We start from the raw sequence: 23729 nt of genomic DNA, 5'->3' as shown, positions 1-23729 counted from the left end.
CCTCGTGTAGTTCGACGAGATGAAGCTATTGCACGCCGTTTCATCGGCCTACGACAATGTGTACTCAAGTTATATGCCATCATATCGAACACGAATATCAACTTCTATGATTGAGTTTTTCGTGAGCTGTGGTCGCGAAGAAAACGACATTGCATCAGTTTCCTTCGTTATTTGACGTGCTGAAACCGAATATGATGCCGGATTTCTTCTAGGTGCAGCCAAAAAACAGAGATTCGCACGATGTCGTAAAAACGAATATGTATAATCAACTTTTTCTCGAAGCCTAATCGTTCCCACGCAAACTTCGCGCATTGCACTCGTGTAGTTCGAAGAGACGAAGCTATTGCACGAGGTTTCATCGGCCTACGACAATGTGTACTCAAGTTATATGCCATCATATCGAACACGAATATCAACTTCTATGTTTGAGTTTTTCGTGAACTGTGGTCGCCCAGAAAACGATGTTGCATCAGTTCCCTTGGTTAATTGATGTGCTGAAACCGAATATGATGCCAGATTTCGTCTAGGTGCAGCCAAAAAAAAAGTGAATCCCACGATGTCGTAAAAACGAATATGTATAATCGACTTTTTCTCGAACCCTAATCGTTCCCACGCAAACTTCGCGCATTGCACTCGTGTAGTTCGAAGAGACGAAGCTATTGCACGCGGTTTCATCAGCCTACGACAATGTGTACTCAAGTTATGTGCCATCATATCGAACACGAATATCAACTTCTATGATTGAGTTTTTCGTGAGCTGTCGTCGCCCAGAAAACGATGTTGCATCAGTTCCCTTGGTTATCCGACGTGCTAAAACCGAATATGACGCCAGATTTCGTCTAGGTGCAGCCAAAAAAAGTGATTCCCACGATGTCGTAAAAACGCATATGTATAATCGACTTTTTCTCGAAGACAAATCGTTCCCAAGCAGGCTTCCCGCATTGCACTCGTGTAGTTCGACGAGACGAAGCTATTGCACGCGGTTTCATCGGCCTACGACAATGTGTACTCAAGTTATATGCCATCATATCGAACACGAATATCAACTTCTATGTTTGAGTTTTTCGTGAACTGTGGTCGCTCAGAAAACGATGTCGCAGCAGTTCCCTTGCGTATTCGACGTGCTGAAACCGAATATGACGCCAGATTTCGTCTAGGTGCAGCAAAAAAAAGTGATTCCCTTGAAGTCGTAAATACGCATTTGTATAATCGATCTTTTCTCGAAGCCTAATCGTTCCCACGCAAACTGCCCGCATTGCTTTCGTCTAGTTCGACGAGATGAAGCTATTGCACGCCGTTTCATCGGCCTACGACAATGTGTACTCAAGTTATATGCCATCATATCGAACACGAATATCAACTTCTATGATTGAGTTTTTCGTGAGCTGTGGTCGCGAAGTAAACGATATTGCATCAGTTTCCTTGGTTATTTGACGTGCTGAAACCGAATATGATGCCAGATTTCTTCTAGGTGCAGCCAAAAAACAGAGATTCGCACGATGTCGTAAAAACGAATATGTATAATGAACTTTTTCTCGAAGCCTAATCGTTCCCACGCAAACTTCGCGCATTGCACTCGTGTAGTTCGAAGAGACGAAGCTATTGCACGTGGTTTCATCGGCCTACGACAATGTGTACTCAAGTTATATGCCATCATATCGAACACGAATATCAACTTCTATGTTTGAGTTTTTCGTGAACTGTGGTCGCCCAGAAAACGATGTTGCATCAGTTCCCTTGGTTAATTGATGTGCTGAAACCGAATATGATGCCAGATTTCGTCTAGGTGCAGCCAAAAAAAAAGTGATTCCCACGATGTCGTAAAAACGAATATGTATAATCGACTTTTTCTCGAACCCTAATCGTTCCCACGCAATCTTCGCGCATTGCACTCGTGTAGTTCGAAGAGACGAAGCTATTGCACGCGGTTTCATCAGCCTACGACAATGTGTACTCAAGTTATGTGCCATCATATCGAACACGAATATCAACTTCTATGTTTGAGTTTTTCGTGAACTGTGGTCTCCCAGAAAACGATGTTGCATCAGTTCCCTTGGTTATCCGACGTGCTGAAACCGAATATGATGCCAGATTTCGTCTAGGTGCAGCCAAAAAAAGTGATTCCCAGGATGTCGTAAAAACGCATATGTATAATCGACTTTTTCTCGAAGACAAATCGTTCCCGAGCAGGCTTCCCGCATTGCACTCGTGTAGTTCGACGAGACGAAGCTATTGCACGTGGTTTCATTAGCCTACGACAATGTGTACTCAAGTTATATGCCATCATATCGAACACGAATATCAACTTCTATGATTGAGTTTTTCGTGAGCTGTGGTCGCGCAGAAAACGATGTTGCATCAGTTTCCTTGGTTATCCGACGTGCTAAAACCGAATATGATGCCAGATTTCGTCTAGGTGCAGCCAAAAAAAGTGATTCCCACGATGTCGTAAAAACGCATATGTATAATCGACTTTTTCTCGAAGACAAATCGTTCCCAAGCAGGCTTCCCGCATTGCACTCGTGTAGTTCGACGAGACGAAGCTATTGCACGGGGTTTCATCGGCCTACGACAATGTGTACTCAAGTTATATGCCATCATATCGAACACGAATATCAACTTCTATGTTTGAGTTTTTCGTGAACTGTGGTCGCCCAGAAAACGATGTCGCATCAGTTCCCTTGCGTATTCGACGTGCTGAAACCGAATATGATGCCAGATTTCGTCTAGGTGCAGCAAAAAAAAGTGATTCCCTTGAAGTCGTAAATACGCATATGTATAATCGATCTTTTCTCGAAGCCTAATCGTTCCCACGCAAACTGCCCGCATTGCCCTCGTGTAGTTCGACGAGATGAAGCTATTGCACGCCGTTTCATCGGCCTACGACAATGTGTACTCAAGTTATATGCCATCATATCGAACACGAATATCAACTTCTATGATTGAGTTTTTCGTGAGCTGTGGTCGCGAAGAAAACGACATTGCATCAGTTTCCTTCGTTATTTGACGTGCTGAAACCGAATATGATGCCGGATTTCTTCTAGGTGCAGCCAAAAAACAGAGATTCGCACGATGTCGTAAAAACGAATATGTATAATCAACTTTTTCTCGAAGCCTAATCGTTCCCACGCAAACTTCGCGCATTGCACTCGTGTAGTTCGAAGAGACGAAGCTATTGCACGAGGTTTCATCGGCCTACGACAATGTGTACTCAAGTTATATGCCATCATATCGAACACGAATATCAACTTCTATGTTTGAGTTTTTCGTGAACTGTGGTCGCCCAGAAAACGATGTTGCATCAGTTCCCTTGGTTAATTGATGTGCTGAAACCGAATATGATGCCAGATTTCGTCTAGGTGCAGCCAAAAAAAAAGTGAATCCCACGATGTCGTAAAAACGAATATGTATAATCGACTTTTTCTCGAACCCTAATCGTTCCCACGCAAACTTCGCGCATTGCACTCGTGTAGTTCGAAGAGACGAAGCTATTGCACGCGGTTTCATCAGCCTACGACAATGTGTACTCAAGTTATGTGCCATCATATCGAACACGAATATCAACTTCTATGATTGAGTTTTTCGTGAGCTGTCGTCGCCCAGAAAACGATGTTGCATCAGTTCCCTTGGTTATCCGACGTGCTAAAACCGAATATGACGCCAGATTTCGTCTAGGTGCAGCCAAAAAAAGTGATTCCCACGATGTCGTAAAAACGCATATGTATAATCGACTTTTTCTCGAAGACAAATCGTTCCCAAGCAGGCTTCCCGCATTGCACTCGTGTAGTTCGACGAGACGAAGCTATTGCACGCGGTTTCATCGGCCTACGACAATGTGTACTCAAGTTATATGCCATCATATCGAACACGAATATCAACTTCTATGTTTGAGTTTTTCGTGAACTGTGGTCGCTCAGAAAACGATGTCGCAGCAGTTCCCTTGCGTATTCGACGTGCTGAAACCGAATATGACGCCAGATTTCGTCTAGGTGCAGCAAAAAAAAGTGATTCCCTTGAAGTCGTAAATACGCATTTGTATAATCGATCTTTTCTCGAAGCCTAATCGTTCCCACGCAAACTGCCCGCATTGCTTTCGTCTAGTTCGACGAGATGAAGCTATTGCACGCCGTTTCATCGGCCTACGACAATGTGTACTCAAGTTATATGCCATCATATCGAACACGAATATCAACTTCTATGATTGAGTTTTTCGTGAGCTGTGGTCGCGAAGTAAACGATATTGCATCAGTTTCCTTGGTTATTTGACGTGCTGAAACCGAATATGATGCCAGATTTCTTCTAGGTGCAGCCAAAAAACAGAGATTCGCACGATGTCGTAAAAACGAATATGTATAATGAACTTTTTCTCGAAGCCTAATCGTTCCCACGCAAACTTCGCGCATTGCACTCGTGTAGTTCGAAGAGACGAAGCTATTGCACGTGGTTTCATCGGCCTACGACAATGTGTACTCAAGTTATATGCCATCATATCGAACACGAATATCAACTTCTATGTTTGAGTTTTTCGTGAACTGTGGTCGCCCAGAAAACGATGTTGCATCAGTTCCCTTGGTTAATTGATGTGCTGAAACCGAATATGATGCCAGATTTCGTCTAGGTGCAGCCAAAAAAAAAGTGATTCCCACGATGTCGTAAAAACGAATATGTATAATCGACTTTTTCTCGAACCCTAATCGTTCCCACGCAATCTTCGCGCATTGCACTCGTGTAGTTCGAAGAGACGAAGCTATTGCACGCGGTTTCATCAGCCTACGACAATGTGTACTCAAGTTATGTGCCATCATATCGAACACGAATATCAACTTCTATGTTTGAGTTTTTCGTGAACTGTGGTCTCCCAGAAAACGATGTTGCATCAGTTCCCTTGGTTATCCGACGTGCTGAAACCGAATATGATGCCAGATTTCGTCTAGGTGCAGCCAAAAAAAGTGATTCCCAGGATGTCGTAAAAACGCATATGTATAATCGACTTTTTCTCGAAGACAAATCGTTCCCGAGCAGGCTTCCCGCATTGCACTCGTGTAGTTCGACGAGACGAAGCTATTGCACGTGGTTTCATTAGCCTACGACAATGTGTACTCAAGTTATATGCCATCATATCGAACACGAATATCAACTTCTATGATTGAGTTTTTCGTGAGCTGTGGTCGCGCAGAAAACGATGTTGCATCAGTTTCCTTGGTTATCCGACGTGCTAAAACCGAATATGATGCCAGATTTCGTCTAGGTGCAGCCAAAAAAAGTGATTCCCACGATGTCGTAAAAACGCATATGTATAATCGACTTTTTCTCGAAGACAAATCGTTCCCAAGCAGGCTTCCCGCATTGCACTCGTGTAGTTCGACGAGACGAAGCTATTGCACGGGGTTTCATCGGCCTACGACAATGTGTACTCAAGTTATATGCCATCATATCGAACACGAATATCAACTTCTATGTTTGAGTTTTTCGTGAACTGTGGTCGCCCAGAAAACGATGTCGCATCAGTTCCCTTGCGTATTCGACGTGCTGAAACCGAATATGATGCCAGATTTCGTCTAGGTGCAGCAAAAAAAAGTGATTCCCTTGAAGTCGTAAATACGCATATGTATAATCGATCTTTTCTCGAAGCCTAATCGTTCCCACGCAAACTGCCCGCATTGCCCTCGTGTAGTTCGACGAGATGAAGCTATTGCACGCCGTTTCATCGGCCTACGACAATGTGTACTCAAGTTATATGCCATCATATCGAACACGAATATCAACTTCTATGATTGAGTTTTTCGTGAGCTGTGGTCGCGAAGAAAACGACATTGCATCAGTTTCCTTCGTTATTTGACGTGCTGAAACCGAATATGATGCCGGATTTCTTCTAGGTGCAGCCAAAAAACAGAGATTCGCACGATGTCGTAAAAACGAATATGTATAATCAACTTTTTCTCGAAGCCTAATCGTTCCCACGCAAACTTCGCGCATTGCACTCGTGTAGTTCGAAGAGACGAAGCTATTGCACGAGGTTTCATCGGCCTACGACAATGTGTACTCAAGTTATATGCCATCATATCGAACACGAATATCAACTTCTATGTTTGAGTTTTTCGTGAACTGTGGTCGCCCAGAAAACGATGTTGCATCAGTTCCCTTGGTTAATTGATGTGCTGAAACCGAATATGATGCCAGATTTCGTCTAGGTGCAGCCAAAAAAAAAGTGAATCCCACGATGTCGTAAAAACGAATATGTATAATCGACTTTTTCTCGAACCCTAATCGTTCCCACGCAAACTTCGCGCATTGCACTCGTGTAGTTCGAAGAGACGAAGCTATTGCACGCGGTTTCATCAGCCTACGACAATGTGTACTCAAGTTATGTGCCATCATATCGAACACGAATATCAACTTCTATGATTGAGTTTTTCGTGAGCTGTCGTCGCCCAGAAAACGATGTTGCATCAGTTCCCTTGGTTATCCGACGTGCTAAAACCGAATATGACGCCAGATTTCGTCTAGGTGCAGCCAAAAAAAGTGATTCCCACGATGTCGTAAAAACGCATATGTATAATCGACTTTTTCTCGAAGACAAATCGTTCCCAAGCAGGCTTCCCGCATTGCACTCGTGTAGTTCGACGAGACGAAGCTATTGCACGCGGTTTCATCGGCCTACGACAATGTGTACTCAAGTTATATGCCATCATATCGAACACGAATATCAACTTCTATGTTTGAGTTTTTCGTGAACTGTGGTCGCTCAGAAAACGATGTCGCAGCAGTTCCCTTGCGTATTCGACGTGCTGAAACCGAATATGACGCCAGATTTCGTCTAGGTGCAGCAAAAAAAAGTGATTCCCTTGAAGTCGTAAATACGCATTTGTATAATCGATCTTTTCTCGAAGCCTAATCGTTCCCACGCAAACTGCCCGCATTGCTTTCGTCTAGTTCGACGAGATGAAGCTATTGCACGCCGTTTCATCGGCCTACGACAATGTGTACTCAAGTTATATGCCATCATATCGAACACGAATATCAACTTCTATGATTGAGTTTTTCGTGAGCTGTGGTCGCGAAGAAAACGATATTGCATCAGTTTCCTTGGTTATTTGACGTGCTGAAACCGAATATGATGCCAGATTTCTTCTAGGTGCACCCAAAAAACAGAGATTCGCACGATGTCGTAAAAACGAATATGTATAATCGACTTTTTCTCGAAGCCTAACCGTTCCCACGCAAACTTCGCGCATTGCACTCGTGGAGTTCGAAGAGACGAAGCTATTGCACGCGGTTTCATCGGCCTACGACAATGTGTACTCAAGTTATATGCCATCATAACGAACACGAATATCAACTTCTATGATTGAGTTTTTCGTGAGCTGTGTTCGCGAAGAAAACGATATTGCCTCAGTTTCCTTGGTTATTTGACGTGCTGAAACCGAATATGATGCCAGATTTCTTCTAGGTGCAGCCAAAAAACAGAGATTCGCACGATGTCGTAAAAACGAATATGTATAATCGACTTTTTCTCGAAGCCTAATCGTTCCCACGCAAACTTCGCGCATTGCACTCGTGGAGTTCGAAGAGACGAAGCTATTGCACGCGGTTTCATCGGCCTACGACAATGGGTACTCAAGTTATATGCCATCATAACGAACACGAATATCAACTTCTATGATTGAGTTTTTCGTGAGCTGTGTTCGCGAAGAAAACGATATTGCATCAGTTTCCTTGGTTATTTGACGTGCTGAAACCGAATATGATGCCAGATTTCTTCTAGGTGCAGCCAAAAAACAGAGATTCGCACGATGTCGTAAAACCGAATATGTATAATCGACTTTTTCTCGAAGCCTAATCGTTCCCACGCAAACTTCGCGCATTGCACTCGTGTAGTTCGAAGAGACGAAGCTATTGCACGCCGTTTCATCGGCCTACGACAATGTGTACTCAAGTTATATGCCATCATATCGAACACGAATAACAACTTCTATGATTGAGTTTTTCGTGAACTGTGGTCGCCCAGAAAACGATGTCGCATCAGTTCCCTTGCGTATTCGACGTGCTGAAACCGAATATGATGCCAGATTTCGTCTAGGTGCAGCAAAAAAAAGTGATTCCCTTGAAGTCGTAAATACGCATATGTACAATCGATCTTTTCTCGAAGCCTAATCGTTCCCACGCAAACTGCCCGCATTGCCCTCGTGTAGTTCGACGAGATGAAGCTATTGCACGCCGTTTCATCGGCCTACGACAATGTGTACTCAAGTTATATGCCATCATATCGAACACGAATATCAACTTCTATGATTGAGTTTTTCGTGAGCTGTGGTCGCGAAGAAAACGATATTGCATCAGTTTCCTTCGTTATTTGACGTGCTGAAACTATTGGAAATGGGTTATAAGAAATAAGAACAATTCAATAAGTAATTTAAACTGTTTTATTCTTTAAGATTTCAAGTCAAATAATTATGCTCGGAAGACACGTCTACTCTATACCGATTTCATAGAGGAACTGACCAGGTCTACAAAGGGAAACAATACCCTGGACCTTCCAGCCACATGTTCTCAAAGAGTCCCATTCATCCCTCTCTGTCTTCATACCTACAAACAAGCCTAAATGCTATACCTCACACTCCTCGGAATTCAAACCCATAAAAATGTCTTTCAACACTCAGAAGAGAATAAGATTGACTTTTGTTCTCTATTTATTTTATGAAAAATCCAACAGGCCCCCTCAAAAATCAATCTCATTTCTTCAACACTCTCATACCAATTAAAATTAGGTATCACTAAGTATTAAAGGATAACTAAATATACATGTCCAATAAATATAAGCAATAGAACGTAATAAACTATATATGTGTCTTCCTCGCATTTTATACTGGGGTAAACTTACTGTGGTCCAACATTCGTTGCTCAGAATCAAAGGAAAAACCCAGAAAAAACTTTGATTAAACCACTGCTAATTATTTATCTACTAATTACAAGCTTAATACTATTTTAATCCCATTAGTCCTCTTAGTGCAATAAATTTGATGCTTGGAAGTGTCTTCGTCATAGCATCAGCCAATTGATCACCTGTTGACACATGTTTCAATTCAATTAGTCCTTCTGAAATTCTTTCTCTTGACAAATGATACTTAATATCAATATGTTTGGTTCGCTTGTGGTTCGTTGGATTATTCCCAATACTAATGCATCCCATGTTATCCTCAAATATAACAATCGGTCCTTCAATATTAATTTTAATGCTATTTGCCAACGATCTCAACCACAATGCTTCTTTAACTGCTTCGTAAAGAGCCATGTACTCTGCTTCAGTCGATGAAGCTGCTACAGTTAATTGTTTACGTGTATTCCAACTAATTGTGCAATTATTATAAATTCTGAATAGAAAGCCAGTTGTACTCTTTCTATCATTTTCGTCATTTCCCCAATCGGAATCTACATAACCGCTTATAATATTAGAAAAACTACCGCGTATATATGTTAACTTTAAATCAGTAGTACCCTTTAAGTATCTCAATACTCTTTTTAAACATCTCCATAATTCTTCATTATTTTTATTTGTATATCTACTTAGTATACTAATCGCTGCACACAAATCGGGTCTAGTGCAAACCATTATGTACATTAAACATCCGATTAAGTTTCGACTGGGTGCGTCATACTTTTTATCAGTGTTTAATGCTCCAAAATTTATTTTCATCTCTAATGGTGTATTCACAGGGTTACACTCACTCATACCATATTTTGCTAGAACTGTCTTTATGTAAGCACTCTGATCCAAAGTAATTTCATTTTCTTTTCTAATAATTTTTATCCCCAAAAATAATTTAATATCGTTTAAGTCGACCATGGCAAATTTATTTTTCAAATATTCCTTGAAATTTTTCATTGTATTTATATCAGCCGTTGCTATGACTAGATCATCAACATATAAAACTACATAAATATTTTTCGAAATATCCCCTCGATCTAAAATATAAATACACCTATCTACTGAAGAATTTTGAAAATTTTTCTCTTTTAATGTTTTCTCAAAAACCTCGAACCAGCACCGGGCTGCTTGTTTCAAACCATATAAGGCTTTATTTAATTTGCAGACTTGGTTATCTGCTGAAACAATCCCTTCTGGTACTTTCATAAAAATCTCTTCCTTTAGATTTCCATTTAAAAATGCTGTCTTAACATCCATGTGATGTATTAATAAATTATATTGATTCGCAAATGCAAGTACAAACCGAAAACTTGCAATTCTAGCTACTGGGGCGAATGTTTCGTTATAGTCAATCAGATATTTTTGACTGAATCCTCGCGCAACTAGACGAGCCTTATATTTTATTGGGTTCCCAAATTCATCATTTTTAATAGCGAATACCCATTTACAATCAATTATATTAACATTATCCGGCCTTGGTACGAACGTCCAAGTGTTATTCGCGAGAAGAGAATCTATTTCATCTTGGATAGCCTGTTCCCAGTGAACTCTATCCTCTCTCTCTCGTATCTCCGCATACGATTGCGGTATTTCACATATAACGGACTGAGCACTCAAAATGTATTCGTCAATAGATTTTTCTCTATATGATACAGGGGCAAGTTCTTTTATCCGATCACTTCTCCTGGGTTTCTCAACTATGTTATCATGAGATGAGGACTCTGTTGTTGCTTCACGCTCATTGTTTATTTCTGAAATTTCGTCAAGCGAAATTTCTTTTTCTTCATCAATTATAACCTCATCAGGTGCACGAGACGTTCCTGGTACTGATACATAGTCAAAGTACTCAGTTTTGTTTTTCGCGTCATGTTCTATCCGGGCACCCCGACTGTGGGCCCCTTCATCCCCCTCTATCCCTTTTACAGGCCTCGAGTGTGGGAAATTCGTCTCGTCTACAATGACGTCCCTCACAACAACATGTTTCTCATTTTCCACGTCCCAAACTCTGTAGCCATTTGGTTCATATCCGACTAGAATTCCTTTCCAAGACTTTTCTTCGAATTTGGATTTTCTAGTCTTTTTATGAACGTAAACGGTGGAACCAAATATCCTAAGATATTTAATCTCAGGTTTCCTACCGTGCCACATTTCATATGGAGTTTTATTCTCCTTCAGAGCTTTCGTTGGGGTCCTATTTATCAAATAGGTGGCAGTCAACACTGCATCTCCCCAGAACACATGCGACAACTTCGCATCGGCTAGCATTGACCTAGCCCTATTATTTATGGTCTGTACCATACGCTCTGAAACTCCATTCAATTGAGGAGTTCGTGGGACTGTTAAATGATAACTAATACCTCGATTACTACAATAATTTTTCATCTCATTTGACAGATACTCACGCCCATTATCGCTATACAAATGTACTACTTTTAGGTTGAAATGACTTTCACTTTTAACGACAAAATCCTTAAAAGCTGAAAACACTTCAGATTTATATGTTAGTAAATATGCTACACAATAATGGGTTTTCTGATCTACAAATAAGACGAAGTAATTCCTGCCATCAACCGTAGGAGGAGTGATCGGCCCTGCTACGTCTGAATGTATAATGAACAACGGACGTTTTATATGCTCTCTATCTTTTTCCTTTCCGAAGGGTAAACATGCCTGCTTCCCGAATATACAGGATTCACATAAACTATCAGTTAGAATAATGTTATTAATTAATTCCGAATCCTTTACCATTAGCTTAGTCTTTAATTGTAAAAATTTTGATTTGCTAATGTGGCCTAACCGTCGATGCCACAACTCATAATTATTTTTAATATTTGCGATATTTACCGTTGTATAAGTAATCTTGAAATCAATGGTAAATAAATTATTTCCAGGCTTACCTTCCATCAGGATTCTACCGTTTTTACTTATCTGTACGCCCTGATCGTTGAACAAAACTGTTAAACCAGCCTCTCGCATCCTTGCGATGGATAGCAGGTTGTATGGAATTTCGGGGCTGTACAGTACGCCCTCCAAAGTTCCCTGAATGCCTCTGTTGCTAATCACGTTCAGGATGCCCTTCTTTGTCGCACTTATATAGTGTCCATTTTTCGCCACTGAAATCTTCATTGGCACTGCCAGGTCCATAAAATCGTCGACCAGATCTCTACGGTTTATTATATGGTCGGAGGCTCCTGAGTCCAAAATAAAAACTATTTCCTTGTCACCCTCAATTTGCTTTGGGCAACTGTCCATCATAAAGCAATAGCCGTCATCACTCGATGGGATGTGTTTATCGGCTTGAACAGTATTTACTGTTTTTTGTTGGTCTTGTTCGGGGGTCCTTTTGGTCCATGAGCCTCTTTTCTCCTTCCTTTTCTTTTCTTCCATCTGTGCCCTTAAGTAGTGTCTGCATGCGTTGCGCATGTGTCCGGGCAACCCGCAATAAAAACATTTTCCCTTAAAATTTCGGTTTTTAGGGTTGGACATCTTCATGGCATTAGGAAAATTTCGTCGTGAGGCATTCCCGTTCCCAGAGTGTCTCTTATTGTCTCTGGGTTTCACACTCACAGCTTGTAAAACCTTAACACTATTGTCACTGCTTTTTTCTTTCATTTTTATCTCGTAGTCTAAAAATCTTGTTTTCACATATTCAAGAGTCAAATGATTTTCACTGATTGTCTCTATAGCAGTGATGAGTCCGTCATAAGCCTGTGGCATTGTTAGGAGTAGTAGACACACTTTGTCAGCCTCATCTAATCTTCCACCAGCACCAATAAACTGTTCGACTAAATCATCGAATTCTGCAAGATGATTAATCATTTCTTTATCTCCTTCGAGCTTCATTGTGTGGAGCCTCCTGCGCACAGCATTTTGACTTGGGAGACTTCTTCTCTCGTATATCTGGTCCAAGTTTTTAATTATTTCTCTGGCTGTAAGGCCAGGTTTGGCAAAGCTCAAATACGCATCAGCAAGATGCTGAACGACTGCCTTCCGTGCGATAATTTCAGCATTTTCCCACTTTCTTGACATCGGTTGCTCAGGCTCTGAATCAATCACTTTAATTACTTTTAGTCCAGTAAGTAATTCACGCACTCGAAATTTCCACACATTATATTTTTCACCATTGAATGGCTTAAACTCTGTCCTATTATTGATTTCCGCCATCACTGTTAATTTTATTGAACACTTAATGAACTGTCACTTATTAATTATATTTCACTAATTCACACTAAATATATAAAACCAATTCGCGCTTTGTGTTCTCTGGGCCCATAACCTATTGGAAATGGGTTATAAGAAATAAGAACAATTCAATAAGTAATTTAAACTGTTTTATTCTTTAAGATTTCAAGTCAAATAATTATGCTCGGAAGACACGTCTACTCTATACCGATTTCATAGAGGAACTGACCAGGTCTACAAAGGGAAACAATACCCTGGACCTTCCAGCCACATGTTCTCAAAGAGTCCCATTCATCCCTCTCTGTCTTCATACCTACAAACAAGCCTAAATGCTATACCTCACACTCCTCGGAATTCAAACCCATAAAAATGTCTTTCAACACTCAGAAGAGAATAAGATTGACTTTTGTTCTCTATTTATTTTATGAAAAATCCAACAGAAACCGAATATGATGCCAGATTTCGTCTAGGTGCAGCCAAAAAAAAAGTGAATCCCACGATGTCGTAAAAACGAATATGTATAATCGACTTTTTCTCGAACCCTAATCGTTCCCACGCAAACTTCGCGCATTGCACTCGTGTAGTTCGAAGAGACGAAGCTATTGCACGCGGTTTCATCAGCCTACGACAATGTGTACTCAAGTTATGTGCCATCATATCGAACACGAATATCAACTTCTATGTTTGAGTTTTTCGTGAACTGTGGTCTCCCAGAAAACGATGTTGCATCAGTTCCCTTGGTTATCCGACGTGCTGAAACCGAATATGATGCCAGATTTCGTCTAGGTGCAGCAAAAAAAAGTGATTCCCTTGAAGTCGTAAATACGCATATGTATAATCGATCTTTTCTCGAAGCCTAATCGTTCCCACGAAAACTGCCCGCATTGCCCTCGTGTAGTTCGACGAGACGAAGCTATTGTACGCCGTTTCATCGGCCTACGACAATGTGTACTCAAGTTATATGCCATCATATCGAACACGAATAACAACTTCTATGATTGAGTTTTTCGTGAACTGTGGTCGCGAAGAAAACGATATTGCATGAGTTTCCTTGGTTATTTGACGTGCTGAAACCGAATAGGAGGCCAGATTTCCTCTAGGTGCAGCCAAAAAACAGAGATTCGCACGATGTCGTAAAAACGAATATGTATAATCGACTTTTTCTCGAAGCCTAACCGTTCCCACGCAAACTTCGCGCATTGCACTCGTGGAGTTCGAAGAGACGAAGCTATTGCACGCGGTTTCATCGGCCTACGACAATGTGTACTCAAGTTATATGCCATCATAACGAACACGAATATCAACTTCTATGATTGAGTTTTTCGTGAGCTGTATTCGCGAAGAAAACGATATTACATCAGTTTCCTTGGTTATTTGACGTGCCTAAACCGAATATGATGCGAGATTTCTTCTAGGTGCAGCCAAAAAACAGAGATTCGCACGATGTCGTAAAAACGAATATGTATAATCGACTTTTTCTGGAAGCCTAATGGTTCCCACGCAAACTTCGCGCATTGCACTCGTATAGTTCGAAGAGACGAAGCTATTGCACGTGGTTTCATCAGCATACGACAATGTGTACTCAAGTTATATGCCATCATATCGAACACGAATATCAACTTCTATGATTGAGTTTTTCGTGAGCTGTGGTCGCCCAGAAAACGATGTTGCATCAGTTCCCTTGGTTATCCGACGTGCTAAAACCGAATATGATGCCAGATTTCGTCTAGGTGCAGCCAAAAAAAGTGATTCCCACGATGTCGTAAAAACGCATATGTATAATCGACTTTTTCTCGAAGACAAATCGTTCCCAAGCAGGCTTCCCGCATTGCACTCGTGCAGTTCGACGAGACGAAGCTATTGCACGCGGTTTCATCGGCCTACGACAATGTGTACTCAAGTTATATGCCATCATATCGAACACGAATATCAACTTCTATGTGTGAGTTTTTCGTGAACTGTGGTCGCCCAGAAAACGATGTCGCATCAGTTCCCTTGGTTATTCGATGTGCTGAAACCGAATATGATGCCAGATTTCGTCTAGGTGCAGCAAAAAAAAGTGATTCCCTTGAAGTCGTAAATACGCATATGTATAATCGATCTTTTCTCGAAGCCTAATCGTTCCCACGCAAACTGCCCGCATTGCCCTCCTGTAGTTCGACGAGATGAAGCTATTGCACGCCGTTTCATCGGCCTACGACAATGTGTACTCAAGTTATATGCCATCATATCGAACACGAATAACAACTTCTATGATTGAGTTTTTCGTGAGCTGTGGTCGCGGAGAAAACGATATTGCATGAGTTTCCTTGGTTATTTGACGTGCAGAAACCGAATATGATGCCAGATTTCCTCTAGGTGCAGCCAAAAAACAGAGATTCGCCCGATGTCGTAAAAACGAATATGTATAATCGACTTTTTCTCGAAGCCTAATCGTTCCCACGCAAACTTCGCGCATTGCACTAGTGTAGTTCGAAGAGGCGAAGCTATTGCACGCGGTTTCATCGGCCTACGACAATGTGTACTCAAGTTATATGCCATCATATCGAACACGAATATCAACTTCTATGATTGAGTTTTTCGTGAGCTGTGGTCGCCAAGTAAACGATATTGCATCAGTTTCCTTGGTTATTTGACGTGCTGAAACCGAATATGATGCCAGATTTCTTCTAGGTGCAGCCAAAAAACAGAGATTCGCACGATGTCGTAAAAACGAATATGTATAATGAACTTTTTCTCGAAGCCTAATCGTTCCCACGCAAACTTCGCGCATTGCACTCGTGTAGTTCGAAGAGACGAAGCTATTGCACGTGGTTTCATCGGCCTACGACAATGTGTACTCAAGTTATATGCCATCATATCGAACACGAATATCAACTTCTATGTTTGAGTTTTTCGTGAACTGTGGTCGCCCAGAAAACGATGTTGCATCAGTTCCCTTGGTTAATTGATGTGCTGAAACCGAATATGATGCCAGATTTCGTCTAGGTGCAGCCAAAAAAAAAGTGATTCCCACGATGTCGTAAAAACGAATATGTATAATCGACTTTTTCTCGAACCCTAATCGTTCCCACGCAATCTTCGCGCATTGCACTCGTGTAGTTCGAAGAGACGAAGCTATTGCACGCGGTTTCATCAGCCTACGACAATGTGTACTCAAGTTATGTGCCATCATATCGAACACGAATATCAACTTCTATGTTTGAGTTTTTCGTGAACTGTGGTCTCCCAGAAAACGATGTTGCATCAGTTCCCTTGGTTATCCGACGTGCTGAAACCGAATATGATGCCAGATTTCGTCTAGGTGCAGCCAAAAAAAGTGATTCCCAGGATGTCGTAAAAACGCATATGTATAATCGACTTTTTCTCGAAGACAAATCGTTCCCGAGCAGGCTTCCCGCATTGCACTCGTGTAGTTCGACGAGACGAAGCTATTGCACGTGGTTTCATTAGCCTACGACAATGTGTACTCAAGTTATATGCCATCATATCGAACACGAATATCAACTTCTATGATTGAGTTTTTCGTGAGCTGTGGTCGCCCAGAAAACGATGTTGCATCAGTTTCCTTGGTTATCCGACGTGCTAAAACCGAATATGATGCCAGATTTCGTCTAGGTGCAGCCAAAAAAAGTGATTCCCACGATGTCGTAAAAACGCATATGTATAATCGACTTTTTCTCGAAGACAAATCGTTCCCAAGCAGGCTTCCCGCATTGCACTCGTGTAGTTCGACGAGACGAAGCTATTGCACGGGGTTTCATCGGCCTACGACAATGTGTACTCAAGTTATATGCCATCATATCGAACACGAATATCAACTTCTATGTTTGAGTTTTTCGTGAACTGTGGTCGCCCAGAAAACGATGTCGCATCAGTTCCCTTGCGTATTCGACGTGCTGAAACCGAATATGATGCCAGATTTCGTCTAGGTGCAGCAAAAAAAAGTGATTCCCTTGAAGTCGTAAATACGCATATGTATAATCGATCTTTTCTCGAAGCCTAATCGTTCCCACGCAAACTGCCCGCATTGCCCTCGTGTAGTTCGACGAGATGAAGCTATTGCACGCCGTTTCATCGGCCTACGACAATGTGTACTCAAGTTATATGCCATCATATCGAACACGAATATCAACTTCTATGATTGAGTTTTTCGTGAGCTGTGGTCGCGAAGAAAACGACATTGCATCAGTTTCCTTCGTTATTTGACGTGCTGAAACCGAATATGATGCCGGATTTCTTCTAGGTGCAGCCAAAAAACAGAGATTCGCACGATGTCGTAAAAACGAATATGTATAATCAACTTTTTCTCGAAGCCTAATCGTTCCCACGCAAACTTCGCGCATTGCACTCGTGTAGTTCGAAGAGACGAAGCTATTGCACGAGGTTTCATCGGCCTACGACAATGTGTACTCAAGTTATATGCCATCATATCGAACACGAATATCAACTTCTATGTTTGAGTTTTTCGTGAACTGTGGTCGCCCAGAAAACGATGTTGCATCAGTTCCCTTGGTTAATTGATGTGCTGAAACCGAATATGATGCCAGATTTCGTCTAGGTGCAGCCAAAAAAAAAGTGAATCCCACGATGTCGTAAAAACGAATATGTATAATCGACTTTTTCTCGAACCCTAATCGTTCCCACGCAAACTTCGCGCATTGCACTCGTGTAGTTCGAAGAGACGAAGCTATTGCACACGGTTTCATCAGCCTACGACAATGTGTACTCAAGTTATGTGCCATCATATCGAACACGAATATCAACTTCTATGTTTGAGTTTTTCGTGAACTGTGGTCTCCCAGAAAACGATGTTGCATCAGTTCCCTTGGTTATCCGACGTGCTGAAACCGAATATGATGCCAGATTTCGTCTAGGTGCAGCAAAAAAAAGTGATTCCCTTGAAGTCGTAAATACGCATATGTATAATCGATCTTTTCTCGAAGCCTAATCGTTCCCACGAAAACTGCCCGCATTGCCCTCGTGTAGTTCGACGAGACGAAGCTATTGTACGCCGTTTCATCGGCCTACGACAATGTGTACTCAAGTTATATGCCATCATATCGAACACGAATAACAACTTCTATGATTAAGTTTTTCGTGAACTGTGGTCGCGAAGAAAACGATATTGCATGAGTTTCCTTGGTTATTTGACGTGCTGAAACCGAATAGGAGGCCAGATTTCCTCTAGGTGCAGCCAAAAAACAGAGATTCGCACGATGTCGTAAAAACGAATATGTATAATCGACTTTTTCTCGAAGCCTAACCGTTCCCACGCAAACTTCGCGCATTGCACTCGTGGAGTTCGAAGAGACGAAGCTATTGCACGCGGTTTCATCGGCCTACGACAATGTGTACTCAAGTTATATACCATCATAACGAACACGAATATCAACTTCTATGATTGAGTTTTTCGTGAGCTGTGGTCGCCCAGAAAACGATGTTGCATCAGTTCCCTTGGTTATCCGACGTGCTAAAACCGAATATGATGCCAGATTTCGTCTAGGTGCAGCCAAAAAAAGTGATTCCCAGGATGTCGTAAAAACGCATATGTATAATCGACTTTTTCTCGAAGACAAATCGTTCCCGAGCAGGATTCCCGCATTGCACTCGTGTAGTTCGACGAGACGAAGCTATTGCACGCGGTTTCATCGGCCTACGACAATGTGTACTCAAGTTATATGCCATCATATCGAACACGAATATCAACTTCTATGATTGAGTTTTTCGTGAGCTGTGGTCGCCCAGAAAACGAAGTTGCATCAGTTCCCTTGGTTATCCGACGTGCTAAAACCGAATATGATGCCAGATTTCGTCTAGGTGCAGCCAAAAAAAGTGATTCCCACGATGTCGTAAAAACGCATATGTATAATCGACTTTTTCTCGAAGACAAATCGTTCCCAAGCAGGCTTCCCGCATTGCACTCGTGTAGTTCGACGAGACGAAGCTATTGCACGCGGTTTCATCGGCCTACGACAATGTGTACTCAAGTTATATGCCATCATATCGAACACGAATATCAACTTCTATGTGTGAGTTTTTCGTGAACTGTGGTCGCCCAGAAAACGATGTCGCATCAGTTCCCTTGGTTATTCGATGTGCTGAAACCGAATATGATGCCAGATTTCGTCTAGGTGCAGCAAAAAAAAGTGATTCCCTTGAAGTCGTAAATACGCATATGTATAATCGATCTTTTCTCGAAGCCTAATCGTTCCCACGCAAACTGCCCGCATTGCACTCGTGTAGTTCGACGAGACGAAGCTATTGCACGTGGTTTCATTAGCCTACGACAATGTGTACTCAAGTTATATGCCATCATATCGAACACGAATATCAACTTCTATGATTGAGTTTTTCGTGAGCTGTGGTCGCCCAGAAAACGATGTTGCATCAGTTTCCTTGGTTATCCGACGTGCTAAAACCGAATATGATGCCAGATTTCGTCTAGGTGCAGCCAAAAAAAGTGATTCCCACGATGTCGTAAAAACGCATATGTATAATCGACTTTTTCTCGAAGACAAATCGTTCCCAAGCAGGCTTCCCGCATTGCACTCGTGTAGTTCGACAAGACGAAGCTATTGCACGCGGTTTCATCGGCCTACGACAATGTGTACTCAAGTTATATGCCATCATATCGAACACGAATATCAACTTCTATGTTTGAGTTTTTCGTGAACTGTGGTCGCCCAGAAAACGATGTCGCATCAGTTCCCTTGCGTATTCGACGTGCTGAAACCGAATATGATGCCAGATTTCGTCTAGGTGGAGCAAAAAAAAGTGATTCCCTTGAAGTCGTAAATACGCATATGTATAATCGATGTTTTCTCGAAGCCTAATCGTTCCCACGCAAACTGCCCGCATTGCCCTCGTGTAGTTCGACGAGATGAAGCTATTGCACGCCGTTTCATCGGCCTACGACAATGTGTACTCAAGTTATATGCCATCATATCGAACACGAATATCAACTTCTATGATTGAGTTTTTCGTGAGCTGTGGTCGCGAAGAAAACGATATTGCATCAGTTTCCTTGGTTATTTGACGTGCTGAAACCGAATATGATGCCAGATTTCTTCTAGGTGCAGCCAAAAAACAGAGATTCGCACGATGTCGTAAAAACGAATATGTATAATCGACTTTTTCTCGAACCCTAATCGTTCCCACGCAAACTTCGCGCATTGCACTCGTGTAGTTCGAAGAGACGAAGCTATTGCACGAGGTTTCATCGGCCTACGACAATGTGTACTCAAGTTATATGCCATCATATCGAACACGAATATCAACTTCTATGTTTGAGTTTTTCGTGAACTGTGGTCGCCCAGAAAACGATGTTGCATCAGTTCCCTTGGTTAATTGATGTGCTGAAACCGAATATGATGCCAGATTTCGTCTAGGTGCAGCCAAAAAAAAAGTGAATCCCACGATGTCGTAAAAACGAATATGTATAATCGACTTTTTCTCGAACCCTAATCGTTCCCACGCAAACTTCGCGCATTGCACTCGTGTAGTTCGAAGAGACGAAGCTATTGCACGCGGTTTCATCAGCCTACGACAATGTGTACTCAAGTTATGTGCCATCATATCGAACACGAATATCAACTTCTATGTTTGAGTTTTTCGTGAACTGTGGTCTCCCAGAAAACGATGTTGCATCAGTTCCCTTGGTTATCCGACGTGCTGAAACCGAATATGATGCCAGATTTCGTCTAGGTGCAGCAAAAAAAAGTGATTCCCTTGAAGTCGTATATACGCATATGTATAATCGATCTTTTCTCGAAGCCTAATCGTTCCCACGAAAACTGCCCGCATTGCCCTCGTGTAGTTCGACGAGACGAAGCTATTGTACGCCGTTTCATCGGCCTACGACAATGTGTACTCAAGTTATATGCCATCATATCGAACACGAATAACAACTTTTATGATTGAGTTTTTCGTGAACTGTGGTCGCGAAGAAAACGATATTGCATGAGTTTCCTTGGTTATTTGACGTGCTGAAACCGAATAGGAGGCCAGATTTCCTCTAGGTGCAGCCAAAAAACAGAGATTCGCACGATGTCGTAAAAACGAATATGTATAATCGACTTTTTCTCGAAGCCTAACCGTTCCCACGCAAACTTCGCGCATTGCACTCGTGGAGTTCGAAGAGACGAAGCTATTGCACGCGGTTTCATCGGCCTACGACAATGTGTACTCAAGTTATATGCCATCATAACGAACACGAATATCAACTTCTATGATTGAGTTTTTCGTGAGCTGTATTCGCGAAGAAAACGATATTACATCAGTTTCCTTGGTTATTTGACGTGCCTAAACCGAATATGATGCGAGATTTCTTCTAGGTGCAGCCAAAAAACAGAGATTCGCACGATGTCGTAAAAACGAATATGTATAATCGACTTTTTCTGGAAGCCTAATGGTTCCCACGCAAACTTCGCGCATTGCACTCGTATAGTTCGAAGAGACGAAGCTATTGCACGTGGTTTCATCAGCATACGACAATGTGTACTCAAGTTATATGCCATCATATCGAACACGAATATCAACTTCTATGATTGAGTTTTTCGTGAGCTGTGGTCGCCCAGAAAACGATGTTGCATCAGTTCCCTTGGTTATCCGACGTGCTAAAACCGAATATGATGCCAGATTTCGTCTAGGTGCAGCCAAAAAAAGTGAGTCCCAGGATGTCGTAAAAACGCATATGTATAATCGACTTTTTCTCGAAGACAAATCGTTCCCGAGCAGGATTCCCGCATTGCACTCGTGTAGTTCGACGAGACGAAGCTATTGCACGCGGTTTCATCGGCCTACGACAATGTGTACTCAAGTTATATGCCATCATATCGAACACGAATATCAACTTCTATGATTGAGTTTTTCGTGAGCTGTGGTCGCCCAGAAAACGAAGTTGCATCAGTTCCCTTGGTTATCCGACGTGCTAAAACCGAATATGATGCCAGATTTCGTCTAGGTGCAGCCAAAAAAAGTGATTCCCACGATGTCGTAAAAACGCATATGTATAATCGACTTTTTCTCGAAGACAAATCGTTCCCAAGCAGGCTTCCCGCATTGCACTCGTGTAGTTCGACGAGACGAAGCTATTGCACGCGGTTTCATCGGCCTACGACAATGTGTACTCAAGTTATATGCCATCATATCGAACACGAATATCAACTTCTATGTGTGAGTTTTTCGTGAACTGTGGTCGCCCAGAAAACGATGTCGCATCAGTTCCCTTGGTTATTCGATGTGCTGAAACCGAATATGATGCCAGATTTCGTCTAGGTGCAGCAAAAAAAAGTGATTCCCTTGAAGTCGTAAATACGCATATGTATAATCGATCTTTTCTCGAAGCCTAATCGTTCCCACGCAAACTGCCCGCATTGCACTCGTGTAGTTCGACGAGACGAAGCTATTGCACGTGGTTTCATTAGCCTACGACAATGTGTACTCAAGTTATATGCCATCATATCGAACACGAATATCAACTTCTATGATTGAGTTTTTCGTGAGCTGTGGTCGCCCAGAAAACGATGTTGCATCAGTTTCCTTGGTTATCCGACGTGCTAAAACCGAATATGATGCCAGATTTCGTCTAGGTGCAGCCAAAAAAAGTGATTCCCACGATGTCGTAAAAACGCATATGTATAATCGACTTTTTCTCGAAGACAAATCGTTCCCAAGCAGGCTTCCCGCATTGCACTCGTGTAGTTCGACGAGACGAAGCTATTGCACGCGGTTTCATCGGCCTACGACAATGTGTACTCAAGTTATATGCCATCATATCGAACACGAATATCAACTTCTATGTTTGAGTTTTTCGTGAACTGTGGTCGCCCAGAAAACGATGTCGCATCAGTTCCCTTGCGTATTCGACGTGCTGAAACCGAATATGATGCCAGATTTCGTCTAGGTGCAGCAAAAAAAAGTGATTCCCTTGAAGTCGTAAATACGCATATGTATAATCGATCTTTTCTCGAAGCCTAATCGTTCCCACGCAAACTGCCCGCATTGCCCTCGTGTAGTTCGACGAGATGAAGCTATTGCACGCCGTTTCATCGGCCTACGACAATGTGTACTCAAGTTATATGCCATCATATCGAACACGAATATCAACTTCTATGATTGAGTTTTTCGTGAGCTGTGGTCGCGAAGAAAACGATATTGCATCAGTTTCCTTGGTTATTTGACGTGCTGAAACCGAATATGATGCCAGATTTCTTCTAGGTGCAGCCAAAAAACAGAGATTCGCACGATGTCGTAAAAACGAATATGTATAATTAACTTTTTCTCGAAGCCTAATCGTTCCCACGCAAACTTCGCGCATTGCACTCGTGTAGTTCGAAGAGACGAAGCTATTGCACGTGGTTTCATCGGCCTACGACAATGTGTACTCAAGTTATATGCCATCAGATCGAACACGAATATCAACTTCTATGTTTGAGTTTTTCGTGAACTGTGGTCGCCCAGAAAACGATGTTGCATCAGTTCCCTTGGTTAATTGATGTGCTGAAACCGAATATGATGCCAGATTTCGTCTAGGTGCAGCCAAAAAAAAAGTGAATCCCACGATGTCGTAAAAACGAATATGTATAATCGACTTTTTCTCGAACCCTAATCGTTCCCA

The sequence above is a fragment of the Diachasmimorpha longicaudata genome, unplaced genomic scaffold, assembly GCF_034640455.1.
Source record: "Diachasmimorpha longicaudata isolate KC_UGA_2023 unplaced genomic scaffold, iyDiaLong2 ctg00000055.1, whole genome shotgun sequence".
Classification (NCBI taxonomy): Eukaryota; Metazoa; Arthropoda; class Insecta; order Hymenoptera; family Braconidae; genus Diachasmimorpha; species Diachasmimorpha longicaudata.
Note: the sequence above shows the minus strand (reverse complement) of the source record.